The sequence below is a fragment of the Perna viridis genome, chromosome 15 (assembly GCF_037379345.1).
Source record: "Perna viridis isolate PV_CMFRI_1.1 ecotype Kerala chromosome 15, ASM3737934v1, whole genome shotgun sequence".
NCBI lineage: Eukaryota > Metazoa > Mollusca > Bivalvia > Mytilida > Mytilidae > Perna > Perna viridis.
In genome coordinates, this window is record NC_142459.1 from 16,796,905 (window position 1) to 16,822,844 (window position 25,940).

Consider the following 25,940-nt stretch of genomic DNA (forward strand, 5'->3'; position numbering starts at 1 on the left):
AGTGTCTGGATCAGCCTGTTAACCTGCCTAAAATTAACGTGTGTTTAAACAATATTCAAATCCTCGTCAATTATTTGGAGACCAGAGAAACCTCAAACGCTCCTGAAGAAACCCTCAATAAGATTGAGCTGCTTATTCCGATCGAATAATCCAGAAATAAATCATTTGTCTTAAACCCCTTTCTCAATTGAAACTACCCGGCCAGTTCCGCTACACTGAAAATAATCTCGGATTTAGAAAGGAAAATTTCTTCTTCAATCATTTTCCGGAATTGCAGTGATACGCAGATTAAAGTACATTAATGTGCAAAGTATGTAGTTACATCCACGAGCAGGCTTTAAAATTTTAGCAAGATATCACTTAAATTAAAGTACAGTTACATGTACACTCCTAAGTATTTTGGCGCGAAGAGGAGTTACAAAAAAAGCAATGGAAACAAATTCATCTACATGTAGTCTAACTTTTAATAAAGAATCAGATCGGGCATATTTCGGACAGAGTTATGATTTGTACATCGGAAAAGGCTGAGTAGTTCCGATTGCCCCTTTTTCCATATTTGTTTGGTACCGTTGTTTATCAGATCCTTTACTATGTGTTTCCAATCGTTATTTCTCTTAAGCTCACTTCGGGAGCATATTTTTATTGTAAAAACTGTTTATGCCAGAGGTCTTAACAAACATACATAAACAACAATTAAATACAAGATCATTCCTCCATTTCCCAATTAAAAAAAGTTCGTGGCTTAAATGTTAGTACTGGCGTCGTGGACATTTATTTTCTATGTCTCTGATTTAATTATAGTTGGTTGTATAAGATATTTTTATCATGATAATGAAAATCATCCACATTTTCTTGCAATAATTACATTTTCAACTCATTGTTTGTATTCAGTACACTATATACTGCACAACCAACATAATTTGCTGAATCTCTGACCCAGCAAAATACTTTTTGGGATAAAATCAACACTTCCATGTGCATGTAAGGTAGGTCAACTTAATGGTGCACGCCAGTCAATTGATGAGAAATCTCGAAGGCCGAAAAAATAATGTTATGTTTCCGATCACCGTTCTAAAATTTTGTCGGGTCGGTAGGTAAAGTTTTATTTTTATTTTAAATTTTTAAAATGGAATAAGTCATAGTGACACCAAACATTTTATACAATGAACCAAATATGCAAAAACTAATAGACTTAGTCCAAAGCCTAATTCGGGATTTCTCTTCAAAATAACAAATAAAAACTTTTGGATAGGGGGTCTAAAGGAGGGTCGGTAGGGTGACCGCAAATATAACATATTTTAGACTTAATAGGACGTTCTATTTATTACTCCATCATTGCTAGAGATTGTCTGGCAAGCCATTTTGTTGCAAAACACATGGCATTGAGGAATCAGTTGGGTTGGGGTAGTCCAATTAGCTGCCCATTACTGTAACGTGAAGTTTCGGGACTCTACATTATATATATAGACATTATGTACACATAAAAGTACAGTGCACATGTAAGTACATCCCGAGGAGCTCCAACGTTCTTTAGTTTTGCTATATATGTACATGTATATGTCAGACTGCATGTACTGACAACTCTTAATATGATTTTTATTTAAACCATTTTTTGTTTATGACTTCATGCCAATAAGGTAAAGTTTGTACATGTACCCCAACAATCAATCAATCAATCATCGCCTGAATATGGCTGAAATATTGCTGGTCGGGCGTTGAACTCCAACAATCAATCAATCAATTTGAATATAGCTGAAATATTGCTGCTCGGGCGTTAAACCCTAACAATCAATCAATCTGAATATAGCTGAAATGTTGTTTGCTCCTATTTAATTTTGAGTTTATGAGTCCTGCAGTTTTCAAATTAGGGCCATCCATGTAACTGACAGATACCACACTGTTGGTTTCTGTTAATCTAACAAAAACAAACGTAGAGTCCAGAATTTTACCAAGCTAACGTACATAAAGTGAAATGGTCAATCCTTAACATTACATATCAAGTTCAACACATCCATGCAAGTACACCTTCAAGGAAGAATCATTGTTATATGTATGTGACTTGAATTATGGTTATGTCAAGCCATTGTGGAATTTGTTCCCCATTAAGATGTATAGTAACATATGTTAATGGATATTTATCAGCATGAGCACAATTAAATTATTGATATTAATAAATGGAGGAATTTTCTAGACAATGCAAACACATTCAAGACAAAACGTATGTATGTTCAATCAAATTTACTCTTCGGGCAATACCAATCTGCGTCCATACTTGCCCCTCGGTCAATACCAGTCTGTGTTTACACTTGTTATTTAAAAAAAAATTCTTCCTTTCTTCTCTTTTATTCCTTACATAATTATCTCAATATCAAAAGTGGAGTATAAAAGGGGCATAATATAATTTTGTCATAATTTATGTAATGTAATAGATAAGCTTAATATATGCTTAAACTGAATTAAACTGAAGCGAATATATCGAATGTAGTTGGTAACTTAGTCAAGTGAATGGTACGATATTCATGGAAGCCTTAAAAGCCCCCTTCTCTATCATTGTACAAAGATAATTATCTGTTTAAAGACCAAGAAAAAACAACATGGCTGTTCAAGGTTTTCTAGGTTGAACAAAAAATATGGAAGGTTGGTAAAATCATTTTATTTTTTTTAAATCTGTTTGATACTGACACTTAAGGAGGAGGGGGGGGGCGTTTGTTTTACTTTAATAGTGCTTAACGAAGAAATGATAGTTTAGCGGCAATTTATCAAAATACCATGATAAATGTACAAGGGTATGCAAAAAAATATTGGGTCGGTAATGTAACTTTTAAACGACATATATTTTTTTCTTGGCTGAACATAAGATGTCATCAAAGTAAATGAAAGTTTGCAATATATAATGTGAGTCAGAAGGTAGAAAGTCAGCAATTTCATTTTCAGTATATTTTTAACATGCATTCTGACACCATTTTTAAAAATCTTTGCTCCAGGGAAACATCGGGAAAGTCTTTAAATATGGATCACCGAATCTTTTGATTCAACTTGCTATTTTTTTCAGTATTTTGTACAAAACGTCACTTGTAGTAAAAGCCAATTGAAATGAATTTATTAACTATATCAATTTTAACATAATTCAATGAAATCAATTCAGCGTTTGTCATTATGGTAACGTACAACTTTCATCACGAACTATTTTTGTTTCTCATATCACGGACATCTCTTGCTGCATGTTACGGTCATTTAAAAAAAACGATTCTTCGTTAAGGTCATCCCGCCGATATGTTCACTTTGTACATGTAATTTAGGTACAGCGATCTTGTGGACATTTTTCGTGTGTTTTCTTGGGACTTGGGAAACTTCTTTGATTTTATGTTTATTTCACGATTCAGATTCTTTTCGGATTTTATTTAGCACTAATGGACTTTTACGCGAAACGGATTACTTTGAAATAACGGCATATATGTATATAGGACAGTTATATCTATTTTATAATTTACATTTTGTACATGTAAGTGTGTGCAATTTCTAGAACTAAACTATCATGATTCAAAAGACACACCTCTTTCACCTCAAATCAGGACTGACTAGCAGATTTCCGTTTTATGACGCCTTCATTAAACACAGGACGAAATGCGCACGTTGTACATAGAACTCCAGTATATATACAGACGCTTCCTTCTTTACCTGCAAAGGGTGTTTACGATAATTATAAAGATTCCTTTTCTCGTGTGTGCTTTTGGGATTTCTTTTGTCCAGAAAATAAAACGAAAAGTACATGTATATGAATGTAAATTTCCAAATAAAACGAGTACTGTACCCGGATGTAAAACTGCGTACGCCAGAAAAAGTAACGTTAATTGTCTGTGATTGCATAGTACAAGTAATACAATGTGTGTATTTCACAAGAAGAGGAAGATATTTTAGCTTTAATTCTTTTAATTATTTGCGCACCTTCTCACTTCCTATGAAGATCAAAGCCTTAAAAACATATGTTAGTACATGTAATTGTCTCAGTAAAATATTCACCAAATAGAAATCCTACTCCGTGTATTGTGTGCAATGTAATGAATGAATATAGATTTCATCGCTCATTACATGTACAATGTACATGTAATTTTAACGTACATATGTAAGACTTTCAAGTGAAAAGATTTAAGACAAAAGGTCGAATGCGATATCATTATCCAATACGATGAAGTTTTTTTTTATCCGGATGTACATTAAATTCATCTCAGACAGAAGAACGAATGCAAGCTGTTGCTGTGGTTTAGCTCTCCAAGACTACTAATGTGATATTAGGCTGAGCCTATGAGGTAGCGAATCATATTAAAGTATTGTTCGTGATGCCAATATGTTATTGATTTCTCGACTAAAGAAAAAATAAACCATATAATTTAAAATAGCGTTCTTCATTTCCGAATAACGCTGTTGAATCATTTATGTTTTCGACTTTTTACTTCCGATAAAAGGGATTATGTCTGAGACGGAAACCTTGTCAAACGATGTACCCTCATACAATCTGGAAAATGGCGAAAAATTTCTAAAAATGAAAGAAACTGTTTATTATACGATAATCGTAACGGTAGAGATGTATTCCACCATCATTTAGTATTTGATTCTTACTACGGAGAGAAGAAAAAATGTAATAGTAAATTGTACGTTCGACCAAATATCTTCATATTTAGAGGACTGATAAATTGTTGCCATTTCCCTTATCTCCATAATCTCTGCATGAAAGCTTATTCCAGCTATTAACAAAAAAAAAAAAAAAAACAAAAAAAAAAAAAACTTGAATATCCAGGGTAGAGCATGTTTTGGATAAAATATATGGTAAGTTTTTCTTCTTCATACATGTAGTTAGGTTTTACTCTGCTTGAACTGTACTGCGAGTAAGTTCGAAGTGTTGTAATACAATATTGTAATATTTTACTGTAAATGATTATGCATGTACATGTACATATAATATATCTTTGTACCAATGTATTTGTTTTTAGAGAGTAACAAGAGGATCCCGGGCGCCTGAATAGCTTACCTGGTTAACTTTTTTATTAGAGTAAATTGTTAATTTAAATGTAAAAGTGCTTGAATATAACCATTATCAATCTATGTACTTTTATATATATATCTTCTATCTGCATGTTGTATATGTTGCCTTGTATGGAGAGGATATATACAGGCCTTGCCTTCTATCCAATCCTATTCAATTTATTTATTGAATATAATATGTTTAAATCAAACTTTTTGCCTTTCAAGGGCAATAACTCTAACAAGGAGTTGTCCGACAATTTTGACTCGATAAAGACTTTGGTAGGACTTATTGTAAGGATCATTTCATCAATTGAATGTTTCATTCTATTTATTATAGTTTTCAAGATATTGACTGAAAACTGCTAAAAACATATTTTTTTTGCCATTCAAGGGCAAAATAACTCTAACATGGAGTCGTCTGACAACTTTGATGCCTGGAGACTTTTGCAGTCCTTATAATAAGGATCATTCAGCAATTGAAAGATATTGGCTAAATCTAACGGTTTTGGAGATATATGCAAAACAACTACTGTCTGACCCCTATGATCTATTTTTAGTAACGGCGGCCATGATCAAAAATCCAAACGGTCATTTTGTTAAGAATTCCATAAAAACAAAACAAAAAAAACCCCAAAAATACCAACTTTCATTGAATTCTTTAAAGTAGTGTCTGAGGAGAAGATTTTTGAAAGTAAGAACATCAAAAACAGCCAAAAAACGCCCTAAAAGGGCAATAACTTCAACATGGATCAACAGATTTTCACAACAACTTGACTACAAATAGATCTCATCATGTTAAATACTTTTGCTCAGTCAGAGTTTGGTTAAACCTAATGGTTTTTGAGAGATATGCAAAAATCTGCTGTGTGGCCCCTATGTTCTAATTTTAGTAACGGCAGGCATGTTTTTTAACCGATCAAAAATCAAAACGGTCATTTTGTTTAGAATACCCTAAAATCAAAAATATTGACTTTCATTGAATTCTGTACAGTAGTTTCTGAGGAGGTTTTCAAAAGTAATAACATAAAAAAAATAACAAAACAAAAAAAACAAAAACGTCCAAAAAGGGCAATAACTCCAATGTGGGTCAACAGAGTTCCACAAAATTTTGCCCACAGATAAATCTCATCATGCTGAATACTTTTACTCAGTCAGGATTTAGTAACACTAACGGTTTGGAGATACATGCAAAAATCTGCTATCTGACCCCTATGTTCTATTTCTTAGTAACGACAGCCATGTTTTTAACCGATCAAAAATCCAAACGGTCATTTTGTTGAGAATACCCTAACAAAACAAAACAAAAAAAAATAAAATAAAATAAAAAAAAAATTAAAAAGATCATTGAATTCTGTACAGTGGTTTCTGAAGAGAGAAATTTTGAAAGTAATAAAATCGAAAACAGCAAAACAACGTCCAAAAAGGGCAATAACTCCAACATGGTTAAACAGATTTTCACAAAAAATTGACAACAGATAGATCTCACCATGCTGAATACATTTATGCATGTCCGAATATGGTTAAATCTAACGGTTTTTGAGATATATGCAAAAATCTTCTGTCTGATTCCTATGTTCTATTTTTAGTTACGGCGGCCATGACAAACAATCATTTTGTGCAGGATACTCTAAGAAATATATATGTAATCATCTTAAATTTCATCCAAATCCATTCAGTAGTTTCAGAGAAGATGTTTGAAGAAATTGTTAACGACGACGACGACGACGGACGCCAAGTGATGGCAATAGCTCATCTGGCCTACGACCAGGTGAGCTAAAAAAAGTTCAGTAAAGCTTATTTAGGTGTAGAATATTTAAACTTGAACAAAATATTATCATGTGTTACCATGCAATTAATCTTCGTAAATTGTCTTGATGGACAAAAAGAAAACAAATTGTTTGGTTTATCCATTGAAATGGTTGGATGGAATTCTAGATATTTTGAAAACTTTTTAATTATTTCGATATCATCGATTAAGTGGTTAGTCTAGACTGCCTATATTAAAATCATGTGTTTTTGTAAGAATCAGGCAAAGTGGGAAAATAAGAAACGCGCATGTCAAAACCCCACGGGTCAGACAATATAATTTCACTAAAGGATACTTATTCTATTTGCAAAGACCATTATTTGATCTCTGCATCACTGGATTTGCTCAAAAAAAACTTCTGAATAGAATTTTACAAAAATTAAGCTTTTCGACAGAGATATCTGCTCTTAAAATGTTCATTTTCAGTGCATTTCAATGAAATTTTAACTCAATTTTCCAAAGTGATACAGAAAATCTTGTCTTGTTTCCTCAATTCTGATGTCGCAAATAGTCAAATTGAACTTTCAAAATAGTGGGTTTTTTTCATACCATGTTTCACTCACTGCCTGATTCTTGTAGACTGACACTTAATCTCCCAATATCAGCTGACATTTCTCATCTGTTGTATACAGTTCCATTGGGATTCTACCCCCGGATGTAGGCCATAAGTTCGACAATTTTGGCATTGAATTTTCGCTTGAATTTATTTCTAGTTTTTGTGATTGTTTTCTGCTTATATTTCGATAGATATTTAGATTATTGTAAAGAGTATGTAACCTATCCCACTACCTCACATGTTATGAAGATAAATATAAACTTAAAAATTTATTTCTGATTTTCGTGACGTTAAAAGAGCGTCGATGAATATATTTTTGTAGATGGCCGGGACTGTAACAAAAATAAAACATGTAAATATATCCTGTTGATGGTGCGTTAATATGACTTTGGTCTAAATACCACCCCCGCGAGTACGTTTTTGTATGGGCTTCTTATATTACTACTTAATATAAAATAAGACATTTAAAGTAAAATGATAAAAACTTAATTGAGATATACCGTGGACATTTTTTGATTTATTGCGTTTTAATTTCCTTCAAGAAATTGATAATTTCACAAGCGACACCACCAATGTACGAGGTCCTTGTGGTTTCGATGAGATGTATTGTTAAAGTATGACTTGCAGAAAAGGCCTGACAAACGAAAGACATTTCTACAATGTACATGGGTACACATATACACTAAATTAAAGCATTCACAACTTCAAAAACCAAATCTTGCCCTCCATACTTAATAACCATGTTCATATTTCAAACGTGCATACTACTTAGACGGCGAAAAAAAAAAACTCACTGGCGTACCGACCTTATACAGACGTTTTTATTATATTCATGTACATAATAATTTTATGTGTACATTTTACGAGTAATTTGGTTATTTATTTATATATTAAATAGAAAAAAACGAGGCGCATACAGTATATTGTAAACATATTATTTTTTTGCGGATTTCGTTATGTGAACATATTCACGGGTATCAATGTTCACGGTTTCAAAACTGATATATAGCGTTTTTTAATGTTAAAAATCAATTTCGCGGGTACAATTTTTCGCGATCGCTCTGGTACAGTGAAAATAGCGTTAATTAGTACGCGGCGGAAATTAATACTTTTTTTTCGGTATTGTACCAGCAATTGTGTTTCAGACATATTGTAAAGACAGACGCTCTGCAAAGACATCTGCGTAAGTCGTGGGAGAGTGAACAAAATCCGTATAAATTTGTACAGAATTCGTTTAACGAAATGCATGAAAATGGTACAAAATAAAAATTAAATCTTTTCACTTCTGTAAATGTAACTGTACGCATTATCTTTTTTTTTAATTAGACATGTACTAAAATGAAGAAAGAAAATTGTAACATACCTGCTGTGATTATAGCATCCTTTTAATGGCTTTAAATTGTCTAATTAATATGTTATTACCGCAATTTAATGTACAGAGGTGTAATATTCCCCTTCAATTACCGTACAGATTGCATCTTAATAATGACTGACAAAAACAAGACTATTTCCCTTTAAATTTTAAATATAGCTACATGTACACTGAAAGTGTAAATTTTATCGGGAATTTGAGAAAATCAAAGTTTCCGTTATCAGTTGTATCTGCGAGATGGTGTTATTTCAAATCAAAATTTTGATTATGCGGACACATTAGAGGTAGCCTTAGGTTTAAATGTCAATTATGAAAATCTAAATGTAAATAATATGAAATGATGCGTCATTTATTTCTTAAGATTTCCCAGCCTTTAGTGATAGACATTCATACATGTATTGGATGATAAAGTACAGCGAAACTGCATGTATGTACAATGTACATTTATATATCAGCAATATTAAGCAATTTTCGTGACATCAAAAAAAGTTACAGTTACTGATTCAAGCTTAAGGGAGGGTTCCCGCAGATAGGCCGCCACTTTGTTGGAATTTTGTTATTATTGTCACAAATTGGCAAACTGTTCTGGGAGAATATTCATTAACAAATCATAGCTCGAAACCTCATTTAAAATTCCACCCTGAGATTAACAAAATATTGAATCCCCATTTGTCATGCGGCTCGAGACGGGATAGGATTTCTAACGAAATTTGATAAAAAGAGTAGTCACTTCTACATGTAACAGACATTTTAATATACATGCATACATGTACCTAAGGTAAGGGAAATAACTCTTGAAATCAGTGAAAAGTTTGTATTATATTCAATTTCACAAATACCTTTCAAGCTTTCATTTGAAATGTAATGAAATCAGTCCAAGTTACTTTGATGCTTACACTAGCTTGATGTAAAATGCTGAATACAAACGTTCAAATTATTTGTTAGAGTTTTGTCCTTTACCCTAGGTGTACCTCCTTAAAGACCATTGGTGACCTTTTTAACTTCTCATTTCCAAACTTTGCTACTGCCATTTCATACATGTACATGAATGATAAAGTTTGTTACAGAATGGAAAAGTTTTATTGTACAGAAGTTCAAGACATGGCGCAGTTAAGTCGCGAAAGTTAAAAAAACACCATATTTTTGGCAATTTGTGACATTGGATTAAATATGGACTTCAAACCTGTCATTTCTATTTGAAGGCTTATCTACATCATTTTAAAATACTTATATGGATGCTTCCTTGACAGCTGTAGGATTTTAAGTTTTGTGATACAGACATCCGACACATCTCCGGTCGCCATATTAGGAAATGCAAGCTTTCCCCTTTAAATTTATAACAAAATGCAATAAAGAAGAATATCCATGAATAGATTATTTATCACAATATAAGAACTCAAATTCTTTTACAATTTAATCACAAATCGACAGTTTCAAAGTTATGACAATATACAATTCTTGAATTTGAGAGTATCTTTTTATAATATCTTAGTAATTAAGTACCTATCTTTGTAAGAATCAGGTAATTGGTGACACAATAACGATTCTCAATTTGGCCTCAAATATATATTCAATTCATCTAAAACCAACTGAAATAGTTTCGATTAAAGAAGCATCTGTGACGTAGATATTTTTTGTCTGCTTATATAGAGTAAAACTGCGGGAAAATTTTTCCACCTGTTTTAGCTCACCTGGCGTCCGTCGTCGTCGTCGTCCGTCGTCGTGAGTTTTCAGTTTTGTTGCTATTTTTAATGTTATTTTTTCAAAAATCTTCTCCTCTGACACTATTTTACCAATTGAAACAAAACTCGGTATCCTGCATAGAATTGAGGTGGGGTTTTTTGATCCGTCGAAAAACATGGCCACTGTTACTAAAAATAGAACATAGGGGTCAGACAGTAGTTTTTCGCATATATCTCCAAAACCGTTAGGTTTAGCCAAATTCTTTCAATTGCTGAATGATCCTTATTTTTAGGAAGATTTAGATTTTTATTTACTGAAATGATCCTTATGATAAGTCCTATCAAAGTTTTCTTGAGTCAAAATTGTTGGACAACTTCTTGTTTAAATTATTGCCCTTGAAAGGCAAAATTCAACCAGGTGAGCGATTCAGGCTCATGGGAGCCTCTTGTTTCATAGTGCATTTCAACTAAACTTGACGAATCAATGTCTTAGGGAGGCAATACTAATGGGGGTTATGAGCTAAAATACTTGGATAATGCAATAAATCGCACCATATCTTTTCTTTATTTGCCACGCCTTGTGCAAGTTTTGCCTGATTCTTTGACAGAGAAGTAAAATATTTTGTTCATCAATTAACACACAATGAAAGCGGACTGAATTAAGACAGGAAATTAAGACAATGTTCATTTACAGAAGTGTTACTGTACATGAGCAATATATAAACATTAATATTGAAACAGGTATAATAATAAAATAGAATTTGCAGTTGAACATGCGAATGAGACTTACTACCGCGTTAGAGTCGAATTGATACATGTACATGTAAAATTTACATTTATATCAAGGTTTGTTAATTCTCTGTTCTATTATAGCCTCTATTCAACAATCAAGATTTTCTGTCTTATTTTTTTTAAGTTACAGCTAGAAAATCAACGGTTTAAATTCAAATCGGAAACATTATAGTAAGTTCGAAACAATGTACAGTTTGGTAACTCACGATAACTTGCCCGACCTTACCCATCCCCACTTTTTCTAAATGAAATTCGACGCACATCTATAAATTTTGGAAAGAGCTCTTAGATATTATTTGCTCATGTTAGTATTATTTTGCACAAAATTAAAAAAAAAATGCACCAGCAGGACAACCTCCTCCCGAGATCTGAAACTGCACCGCGTTCTAGGGTTGAATCACATTATGGTAATTTCAAACACATTAAAAACGTCAACAGTTTTCGTTTGATTCAAATGACATTTCAGAGGGGAAATCCCCGTCTTCCAGTAGACAGGAACTTTTAAACACTTTTACGCTTACCCTACCGGTGCACATGGTCCATGCTCCCAATTTTTAGTGGAGTCTGAGTTGCGCATTTGCTTTCGTTACTATGTATGTATTATTTTGGTTACTTTATATTTTTTTTGTTGTGTATGTCTGTTTTCCATGTCTGGTCTTTGTCCCTGGATTACATTCTTTTGATTTCGGCAAGAACCTTGGTTCCCTTGATTACTCTATCAGATATACAAACACAACATTTAATTTTAAACTATATTTTCAGATATCTTAATACTTGAAGACTTCACATGTAAATTAAAACAATATGACCCCCCTTTTTTCGCATAAACAGTTATCAAAGAAAAAACAACTTCACTAACTTACAGACTGACAATATATCAACTCAAGAAAACGTACTTACATTTTTTTAGTATAGTTACAAAAATTCTGTTTTGATAATAGCCGGATATGAGTGAACAAAAAATGGACAGATTCAAATTTACATGTTGAAACGTCATAACAACGAACAACTGATACATGTATGTCATATATTTCAATGGGGAAGACTCGGTATGTTCTATTATCATTGCTAAGTGCTCCATGATGTTACATTGCGATAGTGAAATGTTTAAAAAAAAAAAAATTAAATAAAAATGTGTTGTAAAGATCCGGTTTGCTTTTCATAGTTTTATTAAGGTGCTTTGAACTTAATGTATTGTAGACAGCTACAGTAACCAGGAAGCGGAGAATTTCTTCTTGTGTCTATTTTATTACATATTGACAGTGTTCAAGTAGACAGGTTTATAGCCGTTTGTTTACTCAAGTACAATTGCAAAGATCATAATTTACTTTTTTTTCTGTTTAATACACTCGTGTTTTGACAATGATTGTTTTTCCCCCGATTTTTCCCTTTGTTTGAGTTACAGAACAGTTAAAAATGGGAAGCCTTGGTCTGTCTGGTGTTTTATGTGTGCTTAATAAGTACTGACAAGTAAAACATGTTGAAAATGTATAATGTAGGTATTCCTTGCACAAGGAATTTTATTGTTAGATTTAGTAACAACACCATGTATCTAAAATAATACATGCGTGTTCTTCTCAAGCGGACAACGGTAATATTTTTTTTAATGTATAGAAAAGTTTAGGTGTGTTTCATGCTGTATATCATGGATGCTCTATCATGTGTATCATGCTGTATCATGTATATCATGCTGTATCTTGCGTATCATGCTGTATCATGTTTATCATGCTGTATCATTCTGTATCTTCTGTATCATGTGTATCATATGTATTATGCTGTATCATGCTGTATCTTGTGTATCACGTGTATCATGCTGTATCATGTGTATCATATGTATTATGCTGTATCATGCTATCTTGTGTATCATGTTTATCATGCTGTATCATGCTGTGTCATGTGTATCATTTACAAATGTAGCACCAGTAAGAAGAGCAGATTGTCTCAACCAAAGTAATTATTGGTCTAAAGATATACTTAAATTCATACAGGAGTTTAGTTAACAAGTTTCTTATGCATTTGACATTTCCGGTGAATTTAATGGTCTACTGAACTTTACTCTCACAATCATTGATTTTCTCAATATATGGACTTGGTTCAGAATTCAAAAGTCACAAAATATGAAGATTTTAGATCGATTGATAATATACAATCATGCTCTTTTGTGACATGTCGTAAACCTGATGACCAGAATGTTTCTCAATCAAAACAATTCGGAGACTAGGCGTTTCTCAGCTATATTATAGAAAGTTCAATGCTAACCGATCGGTTCATCTTTTAATGTAAACTTCCCGCACTCATACAAATAAAAACACACGTAGAACACGTGTACACGTATAGTACTTACATAGCCCCGTGCAAGTCCGGGTGTCAAAAGAATAGGCTTGCAGCAGCGCTAAGCTTGTCGTAAAAGGCGACTAAATAGTGCTCAGAAACTTAGCCGGGGCTAGGAGCTCTGCCCACAGAACAACTGGGATGTGTGCCCGGTGGTGGAATGGGGTACCCCTGGCGTGTTACATGCTGGGGTTGTCAGCTTATAATACGGAAAACCTGACCGCAAACCATAGTGGTGCACCGTGTTGGGAAAGATGCCACGTTCCTCGCACGTTCAAGAACCCTGCTGTTGTATTCGATAGGAGTAGGAACCCTAGCGCTCCGCCACAGGAGGCTAAATTGCCCGACCCTACCCATCCCTCCCTTTTATCTTGTGGCAATCAAAATTTGTCGACCTATCATTCTTGTGTCCCATCCCAATTTTCATTCCACCATCAACATTTTGTGTTCATTTTATCATCCTTTTCATGTTCATCGCCTGGATATAGCTGAAATATTGCTGCTCGGGCGTTAAACCCCAATAACCAATCAATCAATACATTGCAAGAGGTACATTTTGATATTGTATGAAGCTAGAATTGACGTTTCTGCGGCACCGATCAAAAGCACATGGTGGTGAAGTTCATTGCGTAATATATATTTATGCAAATCATATACGAATGTACAGTACTGAAATTACGAGTGCAAGAAATCGCTAACAATATTAACGACTTAAAAAGATTCGTGGACATTCGGGTGAAAATTATTCACATGTAGAATAAATTGTATCTATTTTTGCGGATCGATTTGAATACTTACGAATGTCTACGAGTTGTTAAGAGTTAAATACGAATTCTAGCGACAGATTATGGATTGATTACTTGTAAGGATTCGTAAGAAAGATTCTTGTGAAAGGTCACGTGAGACAACATAATATATTTGTTTTACTTCACATGGAGTTCTCGTTATATAAGATTTTGAATCGTCATTTTATATTGTCTACGTGAGCAAATGTCTTTAATATTTCGTGACAAAGTTTGACCTCATCATCAACACGCATGCTATTAGGAATAACTCTAGTGGGCCATGCTGTCAGTGTTCTTGTAAGTTCGTGTCTTTAATATACCTTTAAACATTTCAATGACACACAAAACAAATAGAAATTTGTCATGCATACATCTGTATGATTTTTAAGTTGAAATTCAATGTTATCGTCAGAAAATGGAGCACGAAATAGGACATTAGTCGCGGTGTTATACCCAGGGCAGATGTTACGGTGTTGCGGACCAATTCACACTCTTTCATGGTTACACATACACATAATTTATAAGTTTAAATTTATAATTTTGAGTTTATAAATATGTTTACAGAATTTTAATCTCCATTTTCCAATTTCAATTTATCGTGTGAATGGACTATTACAAGGAACATAATCCCAAGCTGTTGTATTTTAAACACCCCCGTCACGATCAGGGCTTTGTTCACTACTTTGTCCTAAATTTTACACTGAAAGATCAGTTTACTTTCGAAAAGGGAAATCGGATTGTGGTATAAGGCACGTAAATAAATTTCTATACATGTACATGCAAGAGTAATCAAAGGAACCAAGGTTATAGCGGTAATCAAAAGAATGTAATCCAGGGAAAAAGACCAGCAACTCTGTGTATTGATTTGTTAAATAACAAACTTCTCATTTGTCCTATCAATCGACCTTTTTGTACTAAAACCCGTCTAAACCAAATCCTGATATGGGTAGCTAAACCTGGTAAAAATAATCAAATTCTCTCGAAAGAAAATCCTCTCGAATCCAAACCGTGAAATAAACGTATTAATAGTTAAATCTGCATTGTGCAAAGTAAATCAAATCCTTAAAGAAACATCTCGAAAGAAAACCCTGTCGAATGCAAACCGTGTAGTAAACGTAAAAATGGTTGAATAAGATTAACCCTATAAAAAGCATCTTGATATGAGCCAAGTTCTGCAATATACATGTAAGTAGCAAAAAGGGGTAACATTCTCGGGTGATACATGTACACATGTATTTTTATATTTGAAGATAATTTCAGAAATCAGTAAATCTGTAAAATATTTTGTCATTTCTACTGCATGTTTTTCATGTGAACATTCCTTTCGAATTGTCGCAAACACACATACATGTACATGTAGCGACTGACACTTTGAACACTATGGTCACTCGCCTCCTTGGTTCATAAATATGTTTCTTTTACATATACGACCGTAAAAGAATAAATAATACATGTTGTTTCAACACTGATGTATCATACAGCGTCGTCCCTTGGTGATCTTGGCACCTAGCCAAACATATTATAATGAGCTATATATAATTTCAATATTCTTAGGAAGGACGTCACTTGTTTCCTTTTTCTTTTTATCATAGCATCAATTAATGTTATATCAATCTTTATCTCTGCGTTTTGATATATAAACAAAATATATCAACGAACAACAATACGTCACAATCTAAGAACTTAGCATGAACGTGATAACAGGAATCAGAGAAGATCTACTTTTCCAGTAATTCTGGCTATAGTGGGTTCATAAATGAACAAATCAGAGTCTGTATTGTACTGAACCATTACAACATTAGAAAAAAAAGACTTTGAATATACAATGACCAATTGATCAAGAGAGAAAAAAAAGCTTTAAGGCAGTAACCACTTAATTCTCTGAAAAAAAAGGGGGAGGGATATATATTTTTTTCCTGAGATAAACTTTTTATTACCATGAGCAAAAATAACTTGCATTTTTTTCCCTTCCCAACGAAAGACAATTGTATTTTATTATTTTTTTTTTCACATCTTGTCATTTAAAAAGACGAGTCATTATATCTTCCACGTTTTTAAACAAAAAGAACATAGCCCTTCCCCGAAAATCAAATGTTTACTGCATAACGATATGTTGACACACGTGACATATCATACGTAGTTGTAAAAACGATTGATCGTTAATTCAAGTTTCTCATTATATATTTTACATTTTATACGTATACATACATGTACATGTACATGTATGCACCCCATTCAAGATAAACCCGCTTCACTCTATCAGAAAAGAGTTCCAGTATCTGAGTCATTTTAACGCTTACTTTCCGGACATAAATAGATCACACACTTCATTTATTACTTCAAAGGACTTACAAAAGAAGTCTTTCATCAGTCATTTTAAAATTTATGCAACGTTCATGAATAAGGACAACCGCCTTACTACAGAAAGCATGTTGGTAGAAATACTTAATTTAAATGAGCCGAGAAAATAAATTAAAAAAAATAATTTTCTTACTTGTACATGTGTGTTTGTTTAAATACCTTCCATCTTTAAGCAATTTGTTTTATTCAGACAGACAGACAGAGAGACAAAATTCTATGTAGAAGTCTCAACTTATAAATTTTCACGATATGTTGATTTAAATATCATATTCATACTCTAAAACGAGTTTTGAAAATCATCAATTATTACAAAAAAAAAAAACAGCATCATATGAAAAAACGTTTATGTTACTTGTTGGAGAGCAGTTCTTTATAACTATCAAATTTAAATATGTTTAAAAGATTAAAAAAAAACTTTTAATAATATTTGGTCAAAGCGTTTTGGTGTATAATTTCAATATTGACTCTCAATAAAAAGATCAAGTTTCACGAAATTTAAAACATGATCTGTATTAACTACATTAAGTACATGACGGACATGTACATGAAAAATACCAGGGGTATATCCATTTTTTTTTCAAGTTTGATTTTTTTTTTTTTTTTTTTTTGGGGGGGGGGGGCTGAATAAGATTTAAGGCCGAGCGAAGCTGGGCAAGACACATTTGGGGAAGAACTTTTTTTTAAAAGTTAAGATTTCATGTATAAAATGTTTCCTATATTTTACAGGTGGTAAATGCTGGGTACATTTTCAACGTACAATTCCATTACTAATGCACCTTGCCCTGATCAAATTTGTTATTATATATTATACCATATCTCACACCTTATAAAAATAATAGGGATTAGTATAAGCATGCTCTGTAAACGACACACAGTGCAGTTGCAATAAATTGGGGGTATCAAAACTTTCAAAACCGGAACCTGTCTAAACCGAAACCTGTCTAAACCGGAACCTGAATGACGTTTACAAACCAGATTTTGCAGTCCTTTTATATACATTTCAATACAAATAAGGTGGAAATGCTTTATTTTCTACATTATGTAATTAATATGGATAATTTATGTATGAAATTTGAAAGGAAAACATTTATAGTTAAAATAAAACAGTTTATACATGTATCTTTTATCGATTAAGGTTTTAATCGAGTAAGTTTAATTATATCTATACAAAATTAATCATACACAAAAAAAAACCCGAAAAACAAACTTATTAAGTGAGAACGAAAAAAAATAGATAAATAAAAATGATGCTAAGAAAGGCATTTAATCAAAGCAGATATATATTTAGACATTAAATGTAAACATACCAATAGAGAGTTAAATCCTATGATACAATTTGTCCATTCAAAAAATTAAGTTTATAATATAGGTGGAAGAAATTTTAGGTGTCAATTTTCAGTCATGCGTATAACTTTGGTTTGGGTCCTTACTATTTAAACCAATTATATCGTGGTTTCCTAACACAAAGAAATGAATACATCAATTGTGTGCTCGTGATTAACGTTCAATATTGGACTTGTTTTGCTGGTGTTGTTGTTGTCTTGTGTTTTAAACTCCTTACATGTTAAATATTGGGAGCTGGTATTTACATTCATACACACATTGTCGTGATAGGGATACACCACTCGAACAGCAACGTAAACCTCTAGCATGATCAACGTTTGTGTTATCTACACAAAGCGACCAGCAGGTATCACATATGAAATTAATCCGCCCAGTGGCAGCCGACACAATTGCGGCTAAATTCTGACGAACGGAATTACGGACAGACTGAGGAGTTGCTTTCATTACACCACTCACTCGTTGAGTAGAAATACATTTGTCCACTTAAATACAGTGGGTATTATTTTGGTAAACAGGTCTTAAGTACATGCAGAATATCGACAGTTTTTGCGTGCAGACAATATCATTTCTAAAGAGTCTAGTTTCGGATTTTAACAGGATCTTAACGCTTTTTTAGACTAATGCTGATTCATTTAGCTTTCGGAATTCATCTTCTAGTCTAATATTTTTTTATTGCAATATTAGCAAATGGATCAGACAAAAGTTATACCAACTTACGTTGACTTCTCTACAATGAACATAACAAATATGGCATACACACAATAAACATGCTCCAACAAAAACATACACATATAAAAAAAAGCCATAAACATCATTCAAAGGAGACCTAACATAATGTTCTACATACACATCAATCAAAGGAGACCTAACATAATGTTCTATATGCACATCAATCAAAGGAGACCTAACATAATGTTCTATATGCACATCATTCAAAGGAGACCTAACATAATGTTCTACATACATATCATTGATAAAGTGTTGAATCGTAATAAGTTAGCAGTGTTTTCATTAGGAGTAAGACAATTATTACCAAAAATAATATGTTCAACATTTATTTCGCCGTCATAGATAAGTATATTGTCAAAATTAAGGCGAGGACACTCCAGAAAATAATGAATTGCATCTTCTATCACCCTACCACAATTCACATTTAAGACATTGTTTAAATCCAAAACGACAAAGGTCAGCAATCAAGTTTCGATGCCTAAATCTTGTGCATGTATGTTTGTATAACATTATTTTATCGATCGCCAGAATCCATAAGTAGCAGTCTTTGTAAGAATCATGCAAATTCTGCAAAATGTGATACACCCCAAAAAGGCTACATATTTTTATTTTTGTTATTAAGTTGTTTTATAGGTCTATATGATGAAATGTATAATCATTCATTCCAATCTGTCTGCTCTTAGGAGATAATCCACTTTGAAAATCAAATAGTTTCTATTGAATTTTAGTGTCATTTACAGAGTTATTTCCCTTAATTGTGAATTCTGCAGTACATTCTCTGTATTTTTGCATTTTATAATTATATAAGAGCACGGGTTATATGAAAAACCACATGTCAATTTCAGTTTACTAGAACAATTTAAACAAAATATCAAAAATGAAAATATGTAGGCTTTTCAACCATGTATCACATTTTGCATGATTCTAAGGTGGAGGGCTACTTAAATTTTGGTGGTTTAGGTGATGTACAATACCTCTGATTTTATTTTCGAAAGAATTGGGAGATGTGGAATTTCGTTTTGATTTCTCAAGTTATAGTTAGTGTTGCATAACCCATATTTTTTTTAAACAGTTAATAAGCGTTCAATGCTTTATTAAATCCATCATTTATACATATTTACAAACATATCAAATAAAAGAGAGAGGTGGCAGCTACATCTAGATGTTCAGGAACAATAGAATCTATTGGATTTTCAATGTTGATTATCTTCCAAGAGCAGGCAGATTTGAATAAATAATTACACGACTATATATTTTATTTCATATATCACATAAACATTTAAAGCGTGATCAGATTTTTCTACTTAAAAACACTGGACCGACGAAGCAAGCGATAATAAATACTTTAGTTCAGCACGCCGAATATAGATGTAACACCCGATTTGATTGGTCAAAGTATTATCAATGAATTAATTGCGTTATCTATGAATTAGCTTCGGTATCCTATAGTTAACACTTGCTATCCCATAGATAACGCTAATTTCGTAAATTAATTCATATATAACAGTGTTTTAAATGAATAAATTCGAATAAATTATCAATAGCAAACGGTAATGATAATTAATTTTCTGTTATCTATGGGTTAGCTATCATTGTCTATGGTTTAACAGGTTGCTAACCCATAGATAGCGGAATTTAATTATCAATCACAGGTGATATTGAGAGTTAGGATCTGTTAACCCATAGACAACGGTGTGTTAACCCATATATAACGGGGTTTTGGTTAATTTCGCGTGCCATACTTATACATCAATCACTTTAAGAACAATAATTCTTGAAAAGTTCCTATTTTGTACGCAACCTATATTTTCATCTCCAGTGGATATACCTAGGGTAAGGGACACAACTCTTACAAATCATTGAAACGTTTGTATGCAGCATTTTACACCAATCTCATGTAAGGATCAAAGTAATTTGTACTGATTTCATTCTGTTTCAAATGAAAGCTTGATATGCTTTCGTGAAATTAGATATGATACAAACATAAAAGACTGCTACGTAATTTGACTCAAATATAACGGCTACAACGATAGAAGTATTTTTTGTTATAATCAAGTTAGACTGCTCCACGTCACAATCATTTCTTCACAAAATAAAATCAGATAATAAAAAAATATTTAATACAAACAGTAATAACAGACACAGTGCACAAATAAATGGAATAATTTGTACAAGTAATCTAGCTGAAAATTAAGAAAAAAACTTTTATATGGTTACTTAGTTTTAACACACATAAATAAAAAATGTTTCTTTACAAAGAAAATCCAATGGATCCACGCAGAAGAGATAAATGGAATATAAATCAACATAGTTATTGGCGACGGTATTTATTGCATCTTTTTGATCCGATATTTGTATATCGTGTAAAGCTAAAGATAAAAGGTGCTTATGCATTTAAAAAATGTAGAAAAATGCTTCAGTCGCATTACCACCATATTTGATCATGCAGAAAACAATATAGTATTTTTTTTAAGATATGTGATATGATATAAGAACTAAATACATAAGATCCGTAAGACACAACGTAACAAAAGAACTAAAACACGATAGTTTATGGAAGCACTTTAATTTCTTATAGACATGCTTTCATTATATTGAAAGAGGCAATTTATGGATAAATCTTCATTTTCATGTGCCTAATATGTCAAGATTAGATTTTGAATTGATACTTATATGCCTATAACTTAAAGCATAGTATATCTGGTAAATCCATGTATATATTCATGTTTTTTTTTATAATGAACACATAATTCTATTAGATAAGTGGTTATAGATAGCTTTTAACTATTTCGTTTACATCCTTAGAATGATGAAGAGGAATTGAAGTGAATAAGGATTTGAACTTTAGTGACAATAACTTAATCCAAAGATAACGACTAGACAAGGAATGTAGACATTCACAACATAGAAAATACGCAAAATAGAAACAAAAACAAATAGGCAACCCAAAATGCCCTAACACGCTAACTCAACTGTTTTTTTTATAGTGGAGTACGAGTTGCTCATTTGCTTATGTTGCTTTGTTTGTATCATTTTAATTATTTTATGTTCGTTCTTTATTGTACATGTATGTGTCTATTTACCACATCTGGTCTTTGTCCCTGGATTACAGTCTTTTGATTTCAGCAAGAATCTTGATTCTCTCTTCTTTTGTACTAAAGCACATCACTCACAAATATATATGTATATCAAATTCTACACGGGCGAGATAGATTAAAATTAGATTTGTTTTGCTTTACAATATACAACTCATGAAATTAATGATGTGTTTGTATCATATTCAATTTCAACAAAGCCTATCAAGCTTTCATTTGAAACAGAAAAAAATGAATCAAAGTTAATTAGATGCTTGCATAAGATTGATATAAAATGCTAAATACAAACGTTCCAATGATTTTTATGAGTTGTGTCCATTACATGACCTCCTTAATTCACCACATACCCACTTATATTGATGTAAACCCCCCCCCCCCATTTAGGTACTGTGTATCTAAGAAATGAATTTATATAATGGAAAACAAAGTGAAATACCGGTGATAGACGTTTGAAAATAAAGCAGCTATCAAGAAACACAAGGCTGAAAATATCTACAAAACTACCAAAACATTAAGACAGTTCAATTATGAGACCTGGCCAAAACGTTCATTCAGAAACAAAAACTCAATTAAAACAAAAGATACTTGTTTAAACTGCAAAAAAAAACCAAACAATCAAACAAAAAGACGACAATACAAGAAAAGACCAGGGGGCTCAATCTCCCGGTTGCCGCCATGTTAAAAATTTCTTTAAGATTTTCAACACAACTTTTTCAAAATGTAATTTCAAGCGATTGAATGGACAGATTTACGTGGAATTGTGATGTATCGTTGCAGAAAGTTGTAAATCTTTTATTTATCATAAGGAGATACACACATTTGGTAGATATAAAAAGGAGTTAACCATGTAAGTGGAAAAGCCATGTTTATTATTGTCCTGGTAAAACCGAGCCTTGGTTTTATGAAAAAAACATTTGCCCATTTGTACCTAATGTTTTCATAATTATGATAAGGTTTTACAATTGTTTATCATCATTTATGACATTTATTAGCATTTTAGAGAAATTTTATTGATCACATTTACAGCTCATTCTACACATGCCTAGTTTGTTGTTCATGCTAGTCTGCCATTTCTTATGTGTGTTTTTGAAATACATAATGCATGAGATGCTGCGATCGTAAACAAGATTAATTTTAACAACGGTATTGATTTGCTTAATACTGATGCAGTTACTAAGATAGAAATTTAATCATATACAGTTAAAAGGCAGTATTGTGAAATTAACCTTCTTTTACAAAATGTACATTTATTTCAAACACATTATCAGTCAAGTTGTCTTAATTACAGTCTTAAAAAGATGCTTAGAAACTACAGTACTACACAACCAAAAATAACAGACAACAGTAAGTCAGTTAGTAATACATTGTATCATTTGCATTTTACATGTATGTGTATGTGTTTTTTTTTTGTGGGGGGAGGTACGCTTAAAAATGAAATAAAAAAGAAACATTGAAATATTCACTTTATGAAACAAAAAAAAAAACAAAAAACAAAAAAAAAAAAAAAAAACAGGATCAATGATTGTCCTAATAAAATTGTCAAAATAATAAAGGCAGGACCTTTTTTTTCACAAAATAGTAAGGCAGTATTGAGTTTACAAATGTAGCTCTTCCCATAGAGATCAAATGGTTGTTCCTTTTTAATTTTGATTTATTTCATTTAACCATTCAATTTTACAATGATTTACAGAACAAGAGAAATCGAACCTCCTACTCATTGCTAAATATGACATGAGTCCACCAGGGTACTGTCATTAAACATGTATTTTCCACTTAACAATGTATTGAATACGTACTGAAACTGCATTATAAAACACAATCAAGTGCAGTATCACAGCTATTACCATCCTTTTGCAATCAGGTCTTAACAAAATAGTACAAGTACATTGTATATGCAATTTATAATCTTATATAGATAATATAAGCTTACAATTATGAAAAGCTTTCAATTTTGATATGTATTACATGTATATTGATTTTGGTTTGTTTTAATTTTCAGCATCTGAAGCATTTGAATTAATAGACAATGCACAATTACATGACGCTGACGGAAACATGACTTGCATGTCAATTAAACTGATTTGACCCATTTCAGTAACTGTTTAGTATGGGAGAATCAACACATTATATTTTGAGCATAAGGAAGGCGCAGATTAAATATTACATGTATTTACCTATTTCCAGGGGAAAGTATCTGTCCAAGACTGACACTTAATAAACAAATGTAAAACAATACAGTTGTAAAAGTTTTCAGTATCTGCTATAAGACATATTGTGGTAAAATGTGATACATTGGACATGTATAATAAAAGAAAATTGAATACATTAAGTATGTTCTTGTTTCTTAAATGTGGTAAAACCCAGTGGAAATTTCATTATTCTGATATCGGGTACATTTATTATATACATTTTTACATGCATATACAGTATGCATTAAGGTGTCTATTTCTTTTTTTTCCACTTGTGTTTACATATTAAGCCAACACAATGGACAGTCCAATTAAACCATACTTTTAAATTTAAACTTAACCATTACTGTGAACAAGGATTTATATATAACTCTGTGCTGTGAACACAAATTTTGCATAACCAACCAGTTTATTACTTAAAGCAGTCTTCTAGGATTCCTATTCCCGTTACCAAGGGCAAAAGAAATTTAGGTCAGGGAAAATTAGGTACTTGGTTACACTTTCCCGTGGCAAGTTGAAAACTTCATATGCTGTAAGGATTTGTTTTGTTAGGAAAGCAGTCATTGACTGTGGGAATGTTGATTTTATATGGATTTTTCCTAGAACACTAGGGTTAGTACAGGTACATTTGTACATATTGGTTTGACCTAGGAATAATATATCTGGTCAGCAGTTTAAAAAATAGAAAATGAAAAAGTTTGACATTTTCAGTTAATAATAACAAAAGTCCAGGAAGCAATGCAGTCAACAGAGACTAATTGTGGTATCATTATCGCCTGCGCTTGTGACTTTAGTGTGACAGGAGTGACATACAGGCTTCTCTAATTACAGTACATTATTTTTCATTATTGCCAAATGTTACATGCATGCATTAAAAATAAAAATGTAGCATTATACCCCAGCGAATATCAGGGATACGTGTATCTGGACTTACATTATATTACTGTACTGAAAGTTGTACAGTATGAAAAATTAATATGGATGGTTTTTAACATCCTGAAAATGAACTGCTCTATGTACAAAAAAAATGTATGTAAGATTTTGTTTTGTAGTTGCAACCTGTGCAAAGTCTACTAAAAACCTTGCAATCCCTTGTTAATTTGAATTTTCAGATTAGTCTCTGTACCCTCATTGTGTAAGTAAAGTTGCCCACATTTTGATCATTTTAATGTATAAAATTGGTGCATTATCTGTATCTTGAAATTTACAAAATACATCATAGCACACCTTCCAAGTCATCCAATTATTAGTGGTATAAATTACCACATGAAAACGATGAATTCTCCAGGACGAAGCATGCAATATCAAGACTCAAAATCATCAGTCATCTCATATATAATTGATCATATTGAATAGGTAGAACGTAATATTGAGTATAAAGTTGAATAGAAATTTACCATGACATTAAATTTAATGTGAGCATTTTAAACGGTGTCATTTATTTAATTAAATTTCACAAATGATAATAACACAGTATGATATCAGAATCAAAACCAATCCAAACATAAAGAATATTAAAGAGTAATCAAGGGAACCAGGGCCATAGCGGTAATCAAAGGAATGTAATCCAGGGACAAAGACCAGACATGGAAAACAGACATACACAACAAAGAATATAAAGTAACTAAAATCATACATACAAAGTAACAAAAGTAAATGATCAACTCGGACTTCACTAAAAACTGGGAGCATGGACCAGGTGCACCGGTAGGGTAAGCGTCCTCTGCTTTTCTAGAAACACTCGCCGAGTTCCTCATAAAAAGTCAAGTCCGGGGAAGACAAACGAGGAAAGGAAAACTATGACCCGTTGAATAAATCAGTTTTCCTGGTGCTGATGGATACACCATAACGATCCACGAGTTCATGATAACGACC

The 25,940-nt window shown here is 32.3% G+C and overlaps 1 protein-coding gene and 1 long non-coding RNA gene across 7 annotated transcripts in view; one reads left to right on the top strand and one right to left on the bottom strand.

Moving 5' to 3' along the window:
- LOC148597185 (NADPH oxidase 5-like) overlaps window positions 1-18,100 on the bottom strand; it is a 34,785-nt gene extending 16,685 nt beyond the window's left edge. For 2 of the 6 annotated variants that reach the window (XM_088562781.1, XM_088562775.1), the window contains exon 1: window positions 18,016-18,100. The gene's annotated coding sequence lies outside the window, so the exon portion shown is untranslated. Of the gene's footprint in view, window positions 1-3,553; window positions 3,679-8,748; window positions 8,858-16,841; window positions 16,864-18,015 lie in introns of those variants that run through there. The other 4 variants (XM_088562776.1, XM_088562777.1, XM_088562779.1 and 1 more) reach the window with 4 other exon arrangements.
- LOC148597186 (uncharacterized) lies at window positions 14,485-24,205 on the top strand. The gene is made up of 3 exons (XR_015918840.1): window positions 14,485-14,644; window positions 23,165-23,220; window positions 23,876-24,205. It is a non-coding gene; the product is annotated as an uncharacterized LOC148597186 (long non-coding RNA).
- The last annotated feature ends 1,735 nt before the right edge of the window (window positions 24,206-25,940 follow it).